This window comes from Salvia splendens, chromosome 1 (genome assembly GCF_004379255.2).
Source record: "Salvia splendens isolate huo1 chromosome 1, SspV2, whole genome shotgun sequence".
In the NCBI taxonomy this organism is placed as follows: Eukaryota; Viridiplantae; Streptophyta; class Magnoliopsida; order Lamiales; family Lamiaceae; genus Salvia; species Salvia splendens.
The window spans coordinates 27,811,925-27,817,924 of NC_056032.1; positions in this window are offsets into that span (position 1 = coordinate 27,811,925).

Here is a 6,000-nt window from a genome sequence, read left to right on the forward strand (position 1 = left end):
CTTTTTATTTATTAAACTTAAATTCTTGGTCAGACTTTTATTGAAACCCTAGTCTTCTATGTCTGTTCATTAAGTCCTTTTAATCACGATCGTCAGCTTTTATTAACCCTAAAGGGCGGTCGTGACACTAAATTTGATGAATTAGGTTATTAGAAATATTAGATCAAAGATTGTGTTGGGCAGTGGAGTGCAATGGTGCACACTTTTTGGTGTAGGATGCAAATTTGGAAAAAGAGACGTAGGTTCATTTTTAAGAGGGAGAGAGTTAGCGTGGAAGGGGTAATATCTCTTATCTCGAGCACAGTTATAATGATGGAGGTGCCGCGCATAAAGAAGGAAGCTGACTATAGTGTAGTGAAGTTACCTTTTTCAATGAAGTGGAATCCTCCCATGCCAGGCGTTTTGAAATTAAATACGGATGCCTCTTTGGATTGTAGTTCGGGCTCCACCTTTGGAGGTGGACTCATTCGCAACGATGTAGGAAGTTGGAGGCAAGGTTCTGCTGTCAATATTGGGGTGTGCTGCTATTTAGTTGTGAGATTTGGTGCCAGTTTCACAGCCTCCAGCCGGCAAGAGCCTTAGTATTTAAAATTTAGAGGTGAGAGTGATAGTTTAAGGTTTAGGGATAGTTTCATTGGGGTGTCTATGATAAGAGGGACATCTGCAGTCTCTGTTAATTGTCGTTTTATTATTCAACGAGTACAAGGTTTGTTATCTGATTTGGATTCGGTGGTGGGTCAACATATGCATAGGGAATGTGATTTTGCGGTGGATTTTCTATCACATTTTGCCTACAAATTTCAAAGGCAAGTTTATGCCTTAGAGGAGCCCCTGTGGCTTAATCCTTGACTGCTTCATGATACACTAGTGATACAGACCAAACGAGAGACAAAAGACTAGCCTATTAGAAGGGAGAACCCATTTAGTCTATATAACCCACACCAGTTGTTCTCACAACCGATGTGTGAATTGAGTCTATAACATTCGACCCTCCTTTAAGGGCCAACGTCCTTGTTGGTCACGGGTGGTTCTTTGCTAGGCCACCACTCCGAGTTCTCGTTGGTCACGACCACGTTGGTCACAACTGATTCTTTGCTCGACTACCACTCTGAGTCGGTCCCAAACGTACTCGTTGGTCACGACGAGTTCGTTGCCCGGCCACCGCTTTGAGCCGTTTGGACTCTCAATGAAAGCACCAATTGATACAGACCTGACATGAGAAGTCAGCCTAAAAGACTAGCCTGTTAGGAGAGAGCCCATTTAGTCTATATACCCCCACACTAGTTGTTCTCACAACCGATGCGGGAAATCAGGAGTTTTCAAGACGCCCAGTGGTCCGCTGCAACTTATACAGCGACCGCTGGGGCCCAACGACCGTTGAGTCAGTAGCGGTCCGCTCCGGAGAAAGTCGTGCTGAAACGAATAACACGCCCAGTGACCGCTGGAGAGTGCGCAGCGACCGCTCTAAGAATTTCAGAAGCTACGGGATTATTCACAGCGACCGCTGCAACATAGTGTAGTGACCGCTATCCAAGAGGCAGAGGCTACGGATCAACATGCAGCGACCGCTGGCCAAGGTGCAGCGGCCCGCTGGGAAAATGCGGAGCACAGAATTGACCTACTTTCTCCCCAAGATTTACCAAACTTAGCCACCTTTTACCTTATTTGCTGGAGCTCGATTTTTCCTCTATATATACACCCTCAAACCTCTTCATTAGGATCCTCTTTTTGCCTTATAATTCTAGAGCATAAATTTGAGAGAGTTCTTTATTGTGCAAGAGGTTGAAGAAGGAATCAAGAGAAGATCAAGGCTACAAGGATTCAACATTTGGGTTTTATTGCTTTAGTTCTTATGTTCACATTGTTTTCCCTTCATTCTATGTTTTTAGATTATTCAATTATGTGTAACTAAATTCATAGGATTCTAGGGAAGTGTTAGTAACGACTTTGGTTATACAATTATGTTTTATATTTAATATCCGTTTTGTTTTTACTTCATTTCTTCCCTAAGTTGTTCCACAATACTTCATGTTTGAGTGACACATTCGACGATGATTTAATATAACTTGCTACATAATCGTGAGAGGAGGTTGGCGAGTTAGATCTACTTAGTGGACACTACAATTAGCTTCTCTTAAAACGGCACTGTTAATTGAGAGTGAAGACTTTTCAAAGGTCTTAGGAGCTTTTAGGAGTTGCTGATCTAGGATTGACAACCCTAGTGTTAGTAATCTACGCTTGCGCCGCATGGGCAAAACTTATGTGACTCGTTCTATCGAAGTATAAACTATGCTAAGGTATTGTAGTTGGAATTTTTATAGCCATAACTGTGAACGCACATCCCTGGAATTCTCTTATCTCTCATATTTTTACCTCCTTAATTATTTGCGATTAGTTGTTTTATTACTTTCAAATTGTTTTTAGTTTTCAAAATTTCCAAAACATTCGGTTTCCAAATAGTGAACGAAGCTTAGTAGAAGGTAGCCAATCTGTGATTGTTTTCCCCAAGATCGATATCCGGTACTGACCTTTAGCTATACTATTCATACTCTGTATACTTGCAGGTATTTATAGTGCTAATAAAAAGTGCATCACTAAAGCCCATCGTGCACTCCAACGTGATATAATTGAAAAATTGTGGTCACATAGGCACTGATGTTTTTATTGTAATTTTATTGATATTTTTTTCTCGTTGTATTCTTTTTTTAATATTGTAATACATCGAATAATTAATTTATTATGTATTTTACTTAATTAAATTATTTAGACATTGATATTAAAAATAAAATAAAATACTGCTGATGTGGAAATGAGATGGGCTCTCGGATGAGCTTTCATTGCTGGGAGATAAGCTTTGAAATGAGCACACTGACGTGGTATGAGAAAATGGAGATAGGCTCTGAGATGGACTCCGGAGATAAGACACCATTTTGGATGCCCTACTCCTAATCACATGTATCGTTATTAAGGCTCACATAACTACTTTTGTTTGGTAATTAATATTTCAATTTCTCAGACGAGTAGAATCATTTGCCTAGTTATTAAGGACAACATTTGTTTTGCAATTTATTTATTTGTGTATATGTTTTTAATTTCTCATTCACGATAATAGATTTTAGTATAGATAAATTAATTTTTTATCCAATGCTCATAGTTAATTCATTTATATAAATATTTTTGGTTTTTTACCCTAGTAATTTGAGTAACTTTTATTTTATTTCCCATTAGTGTAAATCTTGTTATTTTAAGATCATAAATTATGCTCCATAAATATAATCTTTTTCACATTAATTTATTTGTGAAGTTATACTGTCATCGTATGTATCGTTAATTTATATTGTTCATTCTCAAATTATATATATCTCGTTATTCACGTATTATTCATGTCGTGATTGTTTAAGGTGTCGTTGACATTAAAAATATTCAATAATTATTAACAGTAGTTGGACCCCCAAATATTAAAATCTTATGTCCGCCGCTAATTAAATATATAATCAACCATTTCTATTCAATGTCATCCAATTATATTAAGAGACTTTTTACATCAATAATCATTAAACAGTACTACTATAGCTTATCCAAACGTGAATTTCATTTGGTGCTACAACCATATTAGCATCACCAGTTAGCTATGATACGCATAATATCATACTGATATTACATTATTTAACGATGGATTGTCTAGTTCTATATGGAGTCTGAACTTCCGTATTCTACGACAAAATTATCTTCTATTACATGAGATTAGGGATGTCAATCGGATCGGCCCAACGTGATTCGGGCTAACCCTACTTAGGCTGCGGGTTAATCGGGTGCGGGCTAATCAGGTTGTATTTTTTCTGATTATAAAAGTTCGACCCAAACCCTAAAATCTCGGGTTTCGGGCTAGCACAGCGGGTTAATCGGGTTGCTACCGATAAAATTAACATGCGATCAAACTAATAAATAATGATGAAAATTAGTTATATTTATAAAATGTAAAATATTTAATTATGATAAATTTGAGATATATGCCTAAACTCAAACATAAACATGATATGTACTAATATTTCATATTTGTGCAAAACGAAACATAAACATATTTCGAGAAATTTTAATGCATGTTTTAGAAATTTAAATATTTTTTAGTGAATTTGTTTATAATTTATTTATCTATTATTTTAGTAATAAAAATTTAATAGTATTTAATTTGTATATTTAATATAAAATTGAAAGTTATTTTTTAGTTATCTATATTATAAAATTAATCAATGAAGTGTCGAATTAGGAGTCAAACAAATAGAACAATAGAAATTTTATCAGGTTTTCGAGCTAACCCATCAGGTTTTCAGGTCTAGCCCTAACGGATTGCGGGTTAATCGGGGGCGGGCTAATCGGGTTTTACATTTACCGGGCTAGAAATTTTCTACCTTAACCCTATAAATTTGGCGGGCTATTCGTGTCAGCCCACGGGTAGCGGGCTGCACTGATATCTCTACTCCACAGCATAGTAGTAGACAAGCTTGTATCCTTGGAATATAGTACTTCCTCTGTCTATGAAAAAATAGTCTCATTTTGTTATTTTGGAATGCCCATAAAAACTAGTTCCATTTCAAAAATGGTGACTTTCTCACATACTGTTGAGTACAAACCTATCTCACGTCGGGAGTTTGAGGCAAGTTGGAAGGTGCATATAATTCATGGAAGTTGGAAGGTGTATATAATTCTTGTCTAACCCCAATCAGTTTGAGGCCGTTTGGGAGTGACCTAAAAATAAATATGTGCAGGCTTGACCCAAAGCGGACAATATCAAACTGTTGTTGCAGTCGACAATCCGAACAATTGGTATCAGAGACAGATTGAGTGGGCCCAAGATGACTCAACTTCAAGTTGGGCCCGTAATGTCTCGATGTGTCGACTGTGTCCGTCTGTTCCCGATGTGATCTGATATGGTTTAAGGGGGAGGTTTTAAGTACCAACACATCCTATATCGAGAGTCTGAGGGAAGTTGAAAGGTGTATATAATTCTTGTCTAACCCAATTCTTGTCTAACCCAATTCGGTTGGAGACCTTTTGGGAGTGATCTAAAAACAAATTCGTGCGGGCTTGACCCAAAGCGGACAATATCAAACTGCTGTTGCTAAATAGACCTAAGGCCATCTTTAACTATTTACTTCAAATTTAAACCTATTTTGAGTATGGATCTCTTCAAAAAGTAGTTTCGCTTCAATCATTTACTCAAACTCAAATTCAAAAAAATATTCCATATTCACCTACTTTTTATTTTTTCAATTATATCTACAACACTTTATTAAGAACTTATATAAATTAAATAATTAAATAAAATTTTGTTATTAATATACACTAACATGAAATTAAATTACACTAAACACGCTATAATAAAATTGAAACAAATTAAAAAATAGTATCACAATTTCAAAAAAACATATCACTATAGGCATATAAAATAATTAAAATTAAAGACTCGAAATTTGTGTATTGTTCTCACAAATGATCAATTAGCATTTCAAAGTTCCAGATGAACATTTTTATTTCTTATTCCGTGATATCAAACCCTCATAGGCGTGCTTATTTTCAAGCTACAAGAAGACACATTTTACATACAATACCTGAACAACATGAGCAAAGACGATGCAACTAGAACATATTCTCCATACTTCGACAGTATTGGAATATCTAGTTACTTTTACCAGATTATAATATTATGTTTTTCATTTTATTATTGTAATCTATTGTTTTTAGTTAACATCAACTAAATAATAATGAGTTGATTTATTGCAATATTCCATGAATATTTGCAGTAACATCATGTTTGGTATTGCTCTATAGAAAAATTCAAAAAGAACTTAGGTTTAGTGTACGGTTAGAAATATTTTTTCTACACCAAAAAATGATGGTATTGCTCTATAGAAAAATTCAAAAAGAACTTAGGTTTAGTGTACGGTTAGAAATATTTTTTCTACACCAAAAATAAGTTTTGACGTATAATTAGAAATAGCC